The following is a 17267-nucleotide window of genomic DNA, read 5'->3' as shown; positions in this document are numbered from 1 at the left end:
GATCGGAGCGCAGGGCGGAGTAGGTTCTTCAGTGAAGCCGTGGCGAGGGAGGAGAGACGACCAGCTCTATAGGAGCACGGTTCCTTTTGTGCGGTGCTGAGTAGAGAGATGCAGGGACTGTCTGCAGTCCTGAGACGTTCCCCGCGTATGAATGCGGCGTGGAATTGGAGCAGTGAGGGAATCAACTCAAGTGGGTCACTTTGTAGCCAAGCCCCTCTTCAAACTCCTCGTAGGGATGAACAAAGGGATTTAAAACTAAAGCCACCTTCTGTAGAAGGGCATACCGCAGTAGAGAACACAATCCCTCCCTGCATAATACAAGCTACAGATTTAATTGGAGAATGACCAGTAGTTACCGCTACATTAAAATAAATTCCATTTGAATGCTTAACAGATACTGGGTCTCACGTGACTACGATGGCAAGAAATATGTTTGAAAAATATTTTCCTAATTTACTTCAGGAAGATAGTGCTTCATGGGTAGTATTGACTGCTGCGAACAACCTCCCCATAACTGTTATAGGAGTAGCCCAATGAAACATTAAGTTGTGGGCTCGAATTGTAGGTCAAAAAGGAGTAGTCATCGTAGAAAAAGCCATGGATCCGGATATTCCTGTAATAATTGGGATGAATGCCCTGAGAGATCTGAATGGACTTATGGTAAATGAATTGGGTCCAAAATATTGGAAACAAGTACATGTAGTTGAACCATCCTAGTTAGCACTACAGAAAACCTTGAGACAATGCCGAATACAACAAGGGCTACTGGAACTTCCAGGGCCAGTTGGAAGAGTCAAAATACCAAGTACAGCTCCTAGTTCTATCCCATCACGCCACAAATTAGTAGTATCAGTACCAGTTGGCACCCACTGGCTCCTAAAGGGAGCCACTGTTCTGATAGAACCTGTAATCCAACGTGAAGGTCTTGCCATTGCTCGAACCTTATGCACCATAAAGTCAGGACGAGTACTAATGAGGGCCATTCAAATTTCTGAACAAACTGTTCTGCTTAGACCTCGTGAGTTAATAGCTGAATTATTCCTGATTCCAGATAGAAGTCATCCAAAATTCAGGATGGCAACTGAAACCTGTAGAATTGGACAAAAGGATTCTACGAGTATGTAAGATAACTGGATCAAATAGAGAAAGATTCGGTTCAGAACTCCTAACATAAGTAAATATAGAGAATAAAGAATTTCAATCTACCAAACTAGAACATATGGCAAATCAATTGTGCAACCATTCTCCAGAACAGAGGACGATTTTGGCTATGCTACTTCTATTGAACATGAAATCCCTACGGGAAATAACGGGCCAATGCAGGAGAAATATAGACATATTCCTCCATCCTTTATATTAAGAAGTAAAAAAACTATTGAAACGTATGTTAGATAATCAATTAATAAAAGAAAAGTAAAAGTCCGTGGGCTTCACCTGTTGTATTAGTCAAGAAGAAGGACGGCAGTATAAGATTTTGTGTAGATTATCGACGCCTCAACGAGTAGAAGATTCATTATCCGCTCTAGGCAGAGCACAATACTTCTCTACGCTAGACCTGGCTAGTCGATATTGGCACATACCTGCACATGAATGAGACCAAGAAAAGACAGCCTTATTTGAATTTTTAAAAATGCCTATTGGGTTGATTAATGGAACTCTGTCTAGGGAATCTAAATTTTGAATGTCTATTCATATACATAGACGATATAATTGTCTTTTCAGCCACTTTCGAAGAACATCTTCAAAGTTTGGATTTAGTGTTGACCCGTATCGAACATCATGGGCTAAAACTCAAACCTGGTAAGTGTTTCCTGTTCAAGGAGAATATCTGGGACATGTGGTAACCAGAGAAGGTATACAACCCATAGATGCCAAAATACTGATGTAGCCATCTTTAACTTGACTGATAACTTGCTGCAACGTGAAATCGCACAACAAAAGCCATTGAAAAGTCATTGAAAAAGATAAGCGATCTAGCCACTGTTTATTTCATGTGTTAAAAGTCAAGGTAAAGACGGCTACATCTGTATGAGCTGTTCAACAGTCAGTTAATAGTGACAGAACTACGATCATTCTTGGTTTGTTAAGGATTTTTCGAAAGTGGCTGCACCACTTTATTTTCTTTTAAACGGAAAAGGTAAATCTAAAAGATCTTAGAAATTATCTTGGGGACAAGAACAAGAAAACGCTTTCCAAACACTGAAATAATTATTGACCAAAGCTCCTATCCTGGCATAAGCGGATTTCACAAAATCATTTACTGTATATACGGGAAAGAAATCACCGGCCTAACTATGAAGAGTGAGAAAAACTTACACCCAAAGAGAAACAGTTACTAAGACAATGGGATCGTCTGATAATCCAAGATGGCGTTTTGTATCCAAAAGCACAATTACCCACTAATCTAGAACCGACGTGGCAAATTGTTATTCCTCCAGAACCAATAAACCAAATGGTTAGATGGCTCCTCGAAAAGAAGGGACACTTTGGAACATAAAAAAAAAACATTCAATGGGTTCAACAATTTCAAAGGCTAAAGCTCAAGTAAAATGCACTACTTGCCAAAACTGTGAATTAGCCAAAGCCACTGAACAACGTGCACTCATACAAAATATTCAGACTACCTACCCCTTACAAATGCTTCTGATTGATTATCTATTAGTAGAAGAGTAATTTCAAGGATATCGTTTTATATTGGTCATAACCGATCATTTTACTAAATTTGCAGTAGCAATTCCCACTCATGACCAGACAGCGGAGTCTGCAACAAATGCATTATGGAAGAATTTCATTTTGTCATATGGTTGCTACGGTTGCCCAACTTGGATACATTCCGATCAAGGAGCTTGTCTTGAAGGGAAAGTTAAAGAGCCACATAATATGTATCATATTCAGAAGTCACACACTACCCCATATCACCCTCAAGGAAATGGGGCATGTGAACGTTTAAACCGGACATTATTACAATTACTACGTACTTTAGAAGTGCATAAGAAGGAACTGTGGCCAGCATATTTAGCCGAATTAGTGTGGGTCTATAATAATACAGTACACACTACAACTGGAGATCCACCTTTTTTTTATTGATGTTTGGGCAAAATGGACGTTGTCCATTGCAGTTTGTTATGCCCAAAACGCAAAGTGATGAAGTATGGACCCCACCAACCTGGGCCGAAGAACCCTGGAGACGACTAAAAGATGTTTATGAGATAGTAACACATCAATTGGGTCCTCGAGAACGGTCTGCAAATCGCACATTACCGTAATCTACATCTACAAGTTAGGGATGTCACGATACCAGAATTTGGACTTCGATACCGATACTTAGTTTAGTATTGCGATTTCGATACCAATTTCGATACTTTGCCAACAGTAATAAAAAAAAAAGTTCTTCCGTTTTCTGATGTGAGGCGCGAGGTGTGATGAATTTTAAATGTGCCTCACATTAATAGTAATTAATCCCATCATGTTTCTCAGTCATAATGGGTTAATGTGTGAGGTACATGATGGGGTTAATTACTATTAATGTGAAGAACATGGAGCTTAAATTCATCGCACCTCGTGCCTCACATTAATAAGTGAGAGAAAGCCGTGTTTATTTTATTTTTTTACAGCGTACACATCATAAATGATGCAAAAAAAATTGTTGTGCCGGTTATTACGGCCGCGCCAATACTGAATGTGTGAATATTTTATGTATTGAGACTTATTTTAATGTTTATTGTAAAAAAGGTGTATGTGTATTTTCTCTTTTTTTTAATTTAACATTACTTTGTTTTTACTTTATTTTTAAACTTTAATGTACTGGCATATATCAGATATGTGCCAGTACATTAGCCTGTGGACGGATAGCACACAGGCAGTTGTTAGGACATACCTCAGTATGCCCTAACAACAAGAAATATGGTAAGACAGTCCTGGGGTCCGTCAATAGACCCTGAGCTGTCTGCCCATATATGGCATGGCATCGATCACGTCACAGGAATTCGCTGTGACGCGATCCATGGGCATCCCCCTTCTCATTTTCTCCTGAATGCTGCAGTCAGCTGTGATCGCAGCATTCAGGGGAATAACGGCAGAGAAGAGAGGTTTCTCTGATCTCCGCCGTTATAGAGCGGGGCTGCAGCTGTGTAATACAGCCATTGCCCCGCTCCAGACAGGAAGTGCGCGCGCGGTCAGCATGAGGTGATGCGGCCGTCGCTGCACTAACGAGCGGCGGTTTAGGCACTGAAGACAGAACATGGGGGTGTTTTGTAGTGCGCCCGCCATGTTCTGTCTTCAGTGCCACCGCTCATTAGTGCAGCGCTTACCGCATCTCATCATCCTGACAGCGCGCACTTGTTATCAGGACTCAGGAGCGGGGCAATGGCTGAATTACACAGCCGCAGCCCCGCTCTCATACATTCATGTATTACTATACTGAGCTGTGCGGCTGCGCAGCGAAGTATCGAAATACAGGAAATAGCGGTATCGAACCGTTTGGGGATGCAGAGTATCGAAGTTTCGATGCATCGCGCATCCCTACTACAAGTAGGAGTTAGAGTGTTGCTTAAAAATGAATCGCCAGAGGCAGAGGAAAGATTATATGGAGATGGGAACCAACACCAAATGAGGTCATGAGACACCCCAATGCAAATTTACCAATATTTGAAATAAAAAATCAAAGGAACTAGGGGTCCAAAGCGTATTGTGCACCAGAATATGTTAAGACCGTGCATGTTTAACAACACAAAGTCACTTCACAGAACAGAAGTTTCCATGCTACCAAGTACAGATGGTCAAGAGGAAGAAGAAGTATGGTGGCAAATTCCTAATGAGGAAGAAGTAATACAGGAAGAAGAATACAATAGAGCCTCTTTAGAAGAAATTCCTAATACCGAAAACATGACAAGCAGACACTCATAGGTCAAATTTTGTAAATCCACCCCCAAGATTTAAAGATCGGGACGACAATTGAAAAAAATGGGGGAAAAGATGTAGACGATAAGGGAGCTAACTATGGTCCCCTCTACATTGTTGCCTTGGTTGGAGAGACGGCAGAGCGGAGTGCAGGATGGTGCAGCTTATTGTGTGAAGACGTGGCGAGGGAGAAGAGGAGACCGGCTCTACATAAGCATGGTTCCTTTTGTGCGGTGCCGAGTAGAAAGATGCGGGGACTGGTCCGGATTGTCTGCAGTCCTGAGGCGGTTCCCCCCCCCCCCCCCCCCGTACGAGTCCGGCGTGGGTGGAGTTGGAGCAGTGAGGGGATCGACTCAAGTGGAGCACGATCCCTTCACTGTTCTTGAATTTAACGGAGAGAAGGAGGGACCGGATCGGGTTGTATACAACCCTGGGGCAGTGACTGCATCGGAGTGCGGACAGGGTTGTAACGGGAGAAACGGGGGGGCTTCTTTGCTGCTGCGGGACGTAAGAGAACAGAGGATCCGGACGGAGTAGTCCGGTCCTCTGTGGCGATTGGTCAAGAGAGAAAAAAAAGAGAGGAGCTAAAAGAAATGGGGAGGAGCTAAGAGTTAAGGAAGAGTTGAGGAAAGAACGAGTGGGAAGAAAAAAAGAGAGTTGAGTTGAAGAGAGCTAGAGAGGGGAAGGATTTTTTTTAGAACATGCGTCAGAGAAGTCAACTAAAGAAGGACAGATTGAGGGATACTGGACATTATTAAGAAAAGTTAGGTAGCGAAAACTGATGTAAGTAAACACCAATATTTTATGTACAAATAAAAAAATATCGTCTCCTAAACCCTGAAAAAGAAACCTGTGGACCAGTTGACATAGTTGTTAAATTCTGACAGACCTCCACCATTTTCTATCCTGCACTTTTCTACCAAAAAATAAAAAGCCATCTGTTCTTGGTGCATTATAGCTAACAAGACTAAACTTTATGCTCTGTGGATTATGGAATTAAAAAGTCACCTGTTCTTGGTGGATTATAGTTAACCCCTTAGTGACCAACAGTACGCCTTTTTACGTTCCTCACTAATGGGCTTTAGGCTAATGCGACGCCTTTTAACGTGATCGCATTAGCCTAAAGTAGCGCCGAAATTAAAGATCGGGGCTCCGTTCTCTCAGCTACCGGAGGTAGCTGAGAGTTCGGGGCAACGACCAGAGACCATAACGAGTGGTCTCTGGTCACGTGATCGCCGTGAATCGCTATTTCACGGCGTTCACGCTAAACCGGCGGATAATCGCCATTTCTCTCTCCTCTCATGGAATAACTCCTTAGAGAGGAGAGAGAACGGGTAAATAGTGCGCCCCCCCCCCCGTCCGATTCCCCTTCATGTCCGATCCCCCCCCCCCCCGGTCCGATCCCCCCCCCGGTCCGATCCCCCCCCCCACGGTCCGATTCCCCCCCCCCCAAAATGGCGCCCGAGTGCGCTTTGCATAACTTACCTGTGTCGTCATCTGGCACAGCAACAATCAGGGACCGTTGTGACTGGTCCCTGATCAGGTGATCTCTGTGATAAAACCTATCACAGAGATCACTGACAGTTATTTTCAAAACACAGCCAGGACATGGGCTGTGTTTCTCTCTCCTCCCATTGTAGTTGTTCTGAGAGGAGAGAGAAATCAGTCTAAGTCCTGTGCTGTGAAGAAAGAAAAAAAGTGATAAAAAAATCATCGTTCTTATACATACATATATATATATATAATATATCAAATCTATATTAGCGTCAGCGCTAGATTAGCGTCAGCGCTAGTTTAGCGTTAGTGCTAGTTTACCGTTAGTTTAGCGTTACTTTAGGGTTAGGGCTAGTTTAGCGTTCGTGTTTAGGGCCGTTTAGAATTAATTTTACGTCTGTTATATAAAAAATAAAAAAATATAAAAAAAATATATATATAAAAAAAAAAAAAAAATTTGTGTCGTTTTTAGGATTTTAGGTTTACTTTAGGGTTAGGACTTATAGGGCATATATATATATATATATATATATATATATATATATATATATACATACACATCTATAAATATGTCTCAGCGTATGTACAGCGCGGAGCAAGCCTACGCCTTGCTATGTTCCGACACTTCTGAAAGCGAAACAGACACCGCTTCAGAATTTGTTCCAGACAGTGACAGTGACGATTCTAATTCCACCGCTGAACCCCATAGTCCTATGGTGGTGGATACGTCAGTCGCTGTAGAGGTGTCAAGTGCAGGGCCGAGTGTTGCAGTCCCTCCCGTGATGTGGGATCCTGCACTATCATTTTCCCCCCAAGTACCCCAATTTGAAGCGACCCCAGGAATTAGTGTCGACGTCCAAAATTTTACCCCCTATAATTTTTTTAATTTATTTATATGTGATACGGTCCTAGACTTGATAGTCCAGCAGACTAATCTGTATGCTAGGCAGCTTGTTCTACAAAAGCCTGCATCTATGTACTCCAGAATGTGGAGCCCCACAAGTGTCCCAGAAATAAAAAAATTTTTAGGCATTACCCTCAATATGGGTTTGGTTAAAAAACCCTCTGTCCGGTCCTACTGGACTTGTAGTGCTGTCCACGCTACCCCTGTATTTGCAGCAGTGATGTCCAGAAACCGCTATGAGGCCCTAATGCGATTCATGCATTTTACTGATAATTCCCAAGTCCCCCCAAGAAGTGACCCAGCTTATGATCGGCTTAATAAATTAAGGCCATTAATCACCCTTCTAAATGATTTATTTTTAAAGTTGTACACCCCTGACAAAAATTTGTCAGTAGATGAATCGCTCATGAGCTTCAAAGGGCGTCTTTCCTTTCGTCAATTCATCCCTTCCAAACGAGCCAGATATGGGGTGAAATTGTACAAAGTTTGCGAGAGCACAACGGGTTACACCTGCGGTTTCAAAATCTATGAAGGCAGGGACTGCCAAATTTATACCCCAGGCTGCCCAGAAACTATTGGCACCTCTGGCAAAATTGTGTGGAACCTAATGGAGCCATTTCTGCACAAGGGGTACCACGTCTATACAGACAATTTTTATACCAGCGTTGCCCTTTATAAAGCCCTCCATGCTGCAAATACAGGGGCCTGTGGGACAGTACGGAAGAACAGAGTGGGACTCCCACAACAGTTGGTGTCCAGGCGTTTGGGAAAGGGAACATCCATGGCCCTTGCAAGTCAGGAATTGCTTGCAGTGAAGTGGGCCGACAAGAAGGATGTCTACATGCTGTCCACCGTACACACGGACACCACTGTGGCAATTACGGAGAGGGGGGCTACCACTGCAAAGCAGAAACCTGTCTGTGTAACAGACTACAACAAATTTATGGGGGGTGTAGACCTTTCCGACCAGGTGCTTCAGCCTTACCTGGTGAAGCGCAAAAATAAGGCCTGGTACAAAAAGGTAGCAATCTACCTCATCCAGGTTGCTACCTATAACAGTTTTGTTATTTTCAAAAAAGCCCAAGGAACGCTCACTTTCCTTCAATTTCAGGAGAAGGTCATTGAGCATCTCCTTTTTGAGTCCACTATACCGGCACAATCCTGCGAATCTGAGGATGTGCGCAGGCTTTCAGAGCGCCACTTTTTACACCCTATTCCCTCCACTGAGACCCAAAAATATCCCCAAAAAAGGTGTCGGGTATGTAGCAGGCATGGCAGGAGGAGGGATACCCGCTTTTATTGCCCCATGTGTCCATCAAAACCAGCCCTTTGTAACTATCCCTGTTTCGAAACCTTTCACACGGTTGCAAATTACTAGAATTTAACACAAAAAAAAATAATGGGTTGGGGGCCTTTTTAGGGAGTCAATTTCTTTATATTTTCTTTTTAGTTCGTGGGCTTTCCAAGTAGGGATTATTTCTTGTGGGAGAGGTTGTAGAGCACATTTTTTTCAGACCGTGAAACTAATTTTACCCCTTATGATTTTTTTTATTTATTTGTGGGTGATCAAGTGCTGGAATTAATTGTCCAGTACAAAATCCCACATCCACAATTTTTTTATTTTGACTGTTCTTATGACTATGTCCTGCCACATACAGCTGTTACATTCCTAATTCTGTACCGTGATACGGGCATGATCTTTTTTTTTTATTTGGAGGATCTCTAATAATTGAGCTGTTCCTTATCAATACACCATGGGCTTTGTTACGGTTCTTCTGGAAATACTGACATCATTTTGGGGATTAGTGATCCTTTACTGTTCCTATAGATGGTTTTGGACACTGTCCTTTTATATATTCTGTAGGTGATTGGTTGTTTTGTGCACATAGCGGTTCCTACCTTGCCGGGCAGGGGCCTGTTATGGTGTACCGCGTCACTTGGCACATTCGTCCCTCATAAGGATTGATGGAGCTAAAGAGACGTTGTACAACCAGTCACTGAAAAAAAAAAATCCTTGTCATGACAGCCCTGCAGGTGTTCTTCTATCTAGTGAACAGACTCGAGTTTGCAACATAGTTGGATACATTTTCCTCCATTTGTTTGAAGATATTGCCCGTCACTCCAGTACAGTTTATTTTTTCCTCTCTGACTGATTTTATATTAGGACAGAATTCTGTCCACAATGACATCATAATGGCACCAACTGCTTCTTCAGCAAGACATAGTCATAAGTACAGGCAAATACGTCTATAGCGACATGTATCCGTTATGAATACACGGCTTCACTTCTATTCTGTGCCGCACAAATTTATTAATGTGGCGTATTTCTAACAAAATAACCTTCTACCACGTCTCCTCTATTTCATGTGGAAACGTAATAAAAGCTTGAAGAAAACATTATATACCCATAGTGTCTGAAATGATACCCATTATTTCCTCATTTAAAAATTTTTGGTCCGCATGCCCACTACACCACTAGATGAATACCTTTAGGGGTTTAGTTTTTAAAATGGGGTCATTTCTGCGTGGTTTTTTTTTGTTCAGGCAGCTCAATGCCTCTAAATGCATGATATGGGGCCTAGAATTTATTCAATTGTGCCCTGAAAGCCAAAGGGTGCTCCCTCTCTTTTTGGCCCAGCCACAGGTCTAATAAGCAGATTATGGCAACAATGAGAGTATTTTTGAAAACAGGAGAAACAGGGTGATAGATTTTGTGGTGTGTTTCTTCATTTTCATGTTCGCTTTACAAAGAAATCGGTCTTCAAAGTGATACTTTTATATAAAAAGTGTTTTTTTTATTTTATTTCACCAGCTATGCATTAAATTTAGCAAAAAACTGTGGGGTCAAAATACTCACTACACCCCTAGATAAATACCTTAAGGGGTCTAGTTTTCTAAATGGGGTCGTTTATGGGGAGTTTCTATCGTTCTGGTAGTTCAAAACCTCTCCAAATGTACAGTGGGGCCTAAAACAATTTCAAGCAAAATAGGAGTCCTGAAAGCCACCGGGTGCTCCCTTTCTTTCGGGCCCTGCTGTGTGTCCAGGCAACACATTAGGGTCACAATGGGGGCATTTTTGAAAACAGGAGAAACAGGGTGATAGATTTTGGCATGTGTTTCTTCATTCTTATAGTCGCTTTACACAGAAATCGGTCTTCAAAGTGATACTTTTATTAAAAAAGTGAATTTTTATTTTTTTTCACCTGCTATGCATTAAATTTAGCAAAAAACTGTGGGGTCAAAATACTCACTACACCCCTAGATAAATACCTTAAGGGGTCTAGTTTTCTAAATGGGGTCGTTTATGGGGAGTTTCTATCGTTCTGGTAGTTCAAAACCTCTCCAAATATACAGTGGGGCCTAAAACATTTTCAAGCAAAATATGAGTCCTGAAAGCCTCTGGGTGCTCCCTTCCTTTCAAGCCCTGCTGTGTGTCCAGGCAATGCATTAGAGTCACAATGGGGGCATTTTTGAAAACAGGAGAAACAGGGTGATAGATTTTGGGGTGTGTTTCTTCATTCTCATGGTCGCTTTACAAAGAAATCGGTCTTCAAAGTGATACTTTTATGAAAAAAGTTAAATTATATTTTTTTATGCCTGCTTTGCATGAATTCTTACAAAAAAACTGTGGGGTCAAAATACTTACAACACCCCTTAATAAATACCTTAAGGGGTCTAGTTTTCAAAATGGGGTCACTTGTGGGGGTTTCCACCATTCTGACACCTATGAGCCTATGAAAACCTGGCTTGGTGCAGGAAAACAAAATGTACTACAAAATTTATAAAATTATTACTTAACTTGTAAGTCCTCTAAATTGCTCAAAAATTATTTTTTTTTTCAAAAGTGCTGCCAAAATAGAGTAAAGAGATGGAAATATATATTTAATAAAAAAAATTGTACAGTATGTGTGTACATATGTGACATATTGCAGTTAAAAATAGGGAAAAATGATAATTTTTACAAAATTTCTTCAATTTTTCTATTTTTTAAGTTATTTCCGCAAATCGTATCAGTCTACTTTTACCACTAAAATAAAGTACAACATGTGACGAAAAAACAATGTCAGAATTACTTGGATATTCAAAACTTTCACAGAGTTATTCTCTGATAAAGTCACACATACCAGATTTGACAAATTTGGCTTGGTCATTAAGGTCCAAACAAGCTTGGTCACTAAGGGGTTAACAAGACTTTGATTTCATCCTCGTGTATTACCATTGTTGTCCTTAATTTTGTGTGCAAATAAATACAGAAATTTTTATCAACCCTGAGTGGTCACTACACACTAATACAAAATGAACAACCCCTTTAAATGGAAGTCCATCGAACCCATATAATATGTTAACCATCAAAATGTATTATTAATATTTAAATGGGTTGTCCCACAAAAAATATTTATCACAGGATAGGTGATAATTGTATGATCGCTGCGAGTCCGAGTGCTGGGAACAAGCAGCGCTCATTAGAACGAGGTGCGCATGCGCACTACGGTGGCTCCAATCATTCTCTATGGGACTGACAGAGATAGCCGAGCGCTGTACTCCGTTTTTTCCGTCAGTCCCATAGAGAATGGAGTGGTCGTGCACATACGTGACCACCGCTCCATTTAAACAGGAAACATGGGACCCTCATTTTCACGATCGTTGGGAGTTCCAGCAGTCGGACTTGCAGCGATCATACATCACCTATCCTGTGGATAGTTGTTAAATGTTTTTTCGTGGGAAACCCCTTTAAATGTAAAACATTTCTATAAATAGTTTCTCTTTCACAGCAACATGAAGCATATTGGCAACTCCATCTATATAACATATAAAATAACTTTTAGACTGGAGAGCTTATCATTTATATGTGGCACGAATGTCACTTCAGCCGTAGCAGTGAAAGCACAGAATCCAGTCGTGAATGTTGTTACGTAAATAATTCAACTTTAACAGGTTCCCGACCGCTGGCCGTAAATATACGGCCAGCGGTCAGGGTCTCTAAAGTCCGGCGTATAGTATATATACGGCCGCACTTCAGAGACTGTGCACGCGCGATCGCGTGCACACAGCTCTATGCCCTGGCTGTTGCTAACAGCCATGGGCACTGGGCAGAATGTCAGGGGTCAATCTTTTGGCCCCTGAACGTGATCGCTGTGACAACCAATCACAGCGATCACATGCATTTCTGCATAGAAAACAGTGTGCACGCGATCGCGTGCACACAGCCCTGTGCCCTCGCTGTTACCAACAGCTCTGGGCACTGGGCAGAGTATCAGGGACCAATCTGATGGTCCCTGAACATGTGGTCGCTGTGACAACCAATCACAGCGATCACATGCATTCCTGCTTATAAAACAGTGTGCACGCGATCGCGTGCACACAGCCCTGTGCCCACGCTGTTACCAACAGCTCTGGGCACTGGGCAGAGTATCAGGGACCAATCTGATGGTCCCTGATCATGTGGTCGCTGTGAAAACCTATCACAGCGACCACATTTGTTTTATTTTGACTTTTCTGGCAGTAAATCTCCTGCCTCTTTTCTTCTCCTCAAACATTGTTTCAGTTTGAGGAGAAGAAGAGACTCGGGAGAATTGCTGCCAGAAGATTACAGTTACAGTTACAAAAAAATACAGTTACACTCTAAAACATTCTCTGTATAGATAGATTTCTATCTATCTATACAATCTATCTATCCATCTATCTTTTTTTCTATCTATCTACCTTTCTTTCTTTTATTCTATTAGAATAGGCAGGTAGGGAGTATATAATTATATATATATCCACATATATATAATATATATAGCAATAGCGGTTTATTTTTTTGTTAGCGGTAGTGTAGATATATATAGCAGTTAGTTTGTGTGTTTTATAAAAAAAAAAAAAAAAATTTGTTTAGTTAGTGTTAGTGTTAGTCACGTTATGGCGAGGAAGTTGTTTAGCGCCGAGGAGGCATACGCCATGCTGTGGTCTGAGTCGGAGACCGCATCAGAGATGGCGTCCGAGATGGAACCTGTTTTAGGTAGTGACGATGACAGCGTCACTTCAGGTTCATCTTCAGGGGACGTTGTCCCTGATGCAGTCGAAACTGCAGAACATGAAAGCGCAGGGCCAAGTAGCGCTGTAGCACGGGACAGCCTGGTCCCTCCAGTCCAGGCTTTTGTATGGGCACCTGCCCCATCTTTTGGGCCTAGAATCCACGGATTTACGGCCACTCCTGGCATAACCGTGGACAATACAAATTTTGTCCAAATGGATTACTTCCATTTATTTATAACGGACGACATCCTAAATCAGATTGTCCACGAAACAAATTTATATGCCACGCAATATATAAGGCAGAAACCTTCATCCACCCATGCCAGAGATTGGACGCCCACCAATTTGCAGGAATGAAAAAATTTTTTGGGGCTCACCCTAAATATGGGTATTGTCAAAAAGCCCTCCATTAGGTCTTACTGGTCAACAAGACCCGCCCAAGCCACCCCAGTATATTCTGCAGTAATGCCCAGGTCTCGTTATGAGACAATAATGAGGTTCCTCCACTTCAATGACAACGCACAGGCCCCCCCAAGTACCGATGCAAACCGGGATCGGTTGTTCAAAATAAGACCGCTAATAAATTCCCTGAATAATTTATTTCTGCAACTCTACACCCCTGAGCAGAATGTAAGTGTGGACGAATCCCTCCTCAACTTTCATGGCAGACTTAGCTTTCGCCAATATCTACCTTCCAAAAGGGCAAGATATGGCGTTAAGCTCTACAAATTGTGTGAAAGCGGGTCAGGATATACCACCGCCTTCAGAATTTATGAAGGGCGGGACCGCACAATAAATGTACCTGGATGCCCCCCTGATCTTTCCACCAGCAGTAAGATTGTGTGGGAGATAATGCAGCCTCTGCTTCACAAGGGGTACCCCCTGTACTGTGATAATTTTTATTCGAGTGTGACCCTGTTTAGGCATTTGCATGCTGCAAGGACTGGGGCATGTGGTACCATGCGCAAAAAACAGAATTGGTTTTCCACAGCAATTAGTGGGGAAGCGCATGGTAAAGGGGGACTCCTGTGCTTATGCATCTGAGGAATTGCTGGCGGTCAAGTTCAGGGATCGCAAAGACGTGTATGTGCTAAGCATGATTCATACCGCAGGAACAGTGGCAGTGAGGGAAAGAGGGGCAACATCGGACAAGCACAAACCAGTGAGCGTGTCCGAATATAACAAGTACATGGGGGGGGTGGATTTAAGCGACCAGGTTTTACAGCCCTATTTAGTAAAACGCAAAACTAAAACCTGGTACAAAAAGTGGCCATTTATTTGTTACAGGTGGCCATCCACAATTCATTTGTGCTCTACAAAAAAAACAGAGGCAGAGACACATACCTGGATTTCCAGGAAAAAATTATTGAAGGCCTCATTTTTGATGTTCAGGACACCCGAGAATGCCCCCAGTCTGAGGATGTCACGCGACTGACTGAAAGACACTTCATCAGTCGGATTCCCCCAACAGCAACCAGAAGCAACCCCCAGAAAAAGTGCCGCGTCTGCAGAAAAGACGGGCACCGCAAAGATTCCCGATATTTCTGTCCCTCATGTCCCTCACAACCAGGCCTGTGCATTGAGCCATGTTTTAAAAAATACCACACTGTTCTGAATTATTAGATTTTAGTTAATTTGTTGAAAATATATTTGCCCTACATTACGTTTTTATTTTTCCCCTGATTTTACTCCAAGGGTGAGGGAGGGAATGGGTGGGGGGTGGATGTCATGTTTGATGTTTTCTAAAGTTCATCTGCTGGAGAGCTCCATTTGCATTAACCTGCAATTTCTTATTTTAGAAAACCCCAAAAAATAAATTCCCATTATACCCCTAGATGAATATTTTGAGATTTCTGCTTCAAGAGCAGATATTTTGGAAGTGTTATAGAAATTCTGTTGAGTTTTGTAAAACCAGCTTTGAAAAAAAGCGATTTGTGAAATAATCTTCTTCTATCCTCCGCCCTCCTACATCTCTATGTGATAAATAAGGCCACATATTTGGTATCCCCGTGCACGGGAGAAGTGGCAGAATGTGAACGGAGATTAATTTTGACCGTGGTCTATACCGTGTGTGAAAAATGCTGGTATAAACTGACGCATTTGCTAAAAAATTGCTGATTTTATTTTGATCCATCTTATTCAAGAAACTTTCAGAAGAAAACTGGACTGTCTAAAAATATGATAAACTCCTTGAAGGAAACCTTGTGGGGTCTACTTGTGTGAATGAAGTCATTTATGGGGTGTTTCTAATGTTTCAGCAGCATTAGGCCCCCCAGAAAACAGTATGCTGCTATAAAATCAAATGCAGAATTCCTGGACCAAAAAGACTCCTTTTATGCCAAGCCCTGGCACATGCCCGCACAGTGAATAAGGCACACATATTTGGTATCCCCATGCACGGGAGAAGTGGAAGAATGTGAAAGGAGATGAATTTTGTCCGTGGTCTATACCGTGTGTGAAAAATACTAGCCTAAACTGACGCATTTGCTAAAAAAGTGCTGATTTTATTTTGTTCCATCTTATTCAAGAAACTTTCAGAAGAAAACTGGACTTGCTAAAAATATGATAAACCCCTTGAAGGAAACCTTGTGGGGTCTAATTGTGTGAATGAAGTCATTTATGGGGTGTTTCTAATGTTTCAGCAGCATTAGGCCCCCCAGAAAACAGTATGCTGCTATAAAATCAAATGCAGAATTCCTGGACCAAAAAGACTCCTTTTATGCCAAGCCCTGGCACATGCCCGCACAGTGAATAAGGCACACATATTTGGTATCCCCATGCACGGGAGAAGTGGAAGAACGTGAAAGGAGATTAATTTTGGCCGTGGTCTATACCGTGTGTGAAAAATACTAGCCTAAACTGACGCATTTGCTAAAAAAGTGCTGATTTTATTTTGTTCCATCTTATTCAAGAAACTTTCAGAAGAAAACTGGACTTGCTAAAAATATGATAAACCCCTTGAAGGAAACCTTGTGGGGTCTACTTGTGTGAATGAAGTCATTTATGGGGTGTTTCTAATGTTTCAGCAGCATTAGGCCCCCCAGAAAACAGTATGCGGCTCTAAAATCAAATGCAGAATTCCTGGACCGAAAAGGCCAAAAAGCCTCCTTTTATGCCAAGCCCTGGCACATGCCCGCACAGCGAATAAGGCACACATATTTGGTATCCCCATGCACGGGAGAAGTGGAAGAACGTGAAAGGAGATGAATTTTGGCCGTGGTCTATACCGTGTGTGAAAAATGCTAGCATAAACCGACGCAATTGTTAAATTCTTGCATTTTTTTCCAATTTTGCCCACTTTAGAGAAAAAAAAAAAAATGATATATACTGACAAATGCCACTAAAACAAAGCCCTATCTGTCCTTTAAAAAGAGTGTAAAATTCAAAGATGAACTTTATTCACCTGCTGAGTTATAGTCATCTAAAGAAGCGCATAGCAAAATTGTGAAATTTGCTCTGGTCATTTAGCTGTAAAACAGCCTAGTCCTTAACCGGTTAAACTAAGGTTCAGTTATGTAGTAAGAATCTGTTATTTACGGCCAAAATTGTGTTCCTCTTCTGTGGCTGAATTTCTTGATGAAATATACTATTGCCTAAAAATTGTGCTGATGGCACCACTAGTGTCTCAACATACAGGCAAGAAAAGAACATTCTCCTTAATATCTGAAACTATTTAGTTGAAATGTTAAACCTGCAATGTAAATTACATAAGTCAAGTGCCTCCAATATACTCTTCAAAATGTTCCAGAATATGGTCTCAAATTGATGCGCGCGCGGCACATTTATTAACGGTTTTACACAGCTCGTTCCTCAAGGTAATGTGGCTAAGAGCAAAATGAAGTATGGTCTAGCGGGAAGGCTTAAAATGTGGCTTAAAATCCACCAACGTGCGTCAAATTTTGGCGCAAAAAAACTGGTGTGAACTTAGCCAACCAAGAGGTGGAATGGTCTG

At 41.8% G+C, this 17267-nt stretch overlaps 1 protein-coding gene across 1 annotated transcript in view; it reads right to left on the bottom strand.

The window, feature by feature from the left end:
• The window catches only part of ATG4A (autophagy related 4A cysteine peptidase), a 41649-nt gene that overhangs the window by 11416 nt on the left and 12966 nt on the right, over positions 1–17267 (bottom strand). The gene's annotated exons all lie outside the window — the stretch shown is intronic.

Source organism: Rhinoderma darwinii, chromosome 8 (assembly GCF_050947455.1).
Source record: "Rhinoderma darwinii isolate aRhiDar2 chromosome 8, aRhiDar2.hap1, whole genome shotgun sequence".
Lineage (NCBI taxonomy): Eukaryota > Metazoa > Chordata > Amphibia > Anura > Rhinodermatidae > Rhinoderma > Rhinoderma darwinii.
This window is presented reverse-complemented; position numbering and strand designations above follow the sequence as displayed.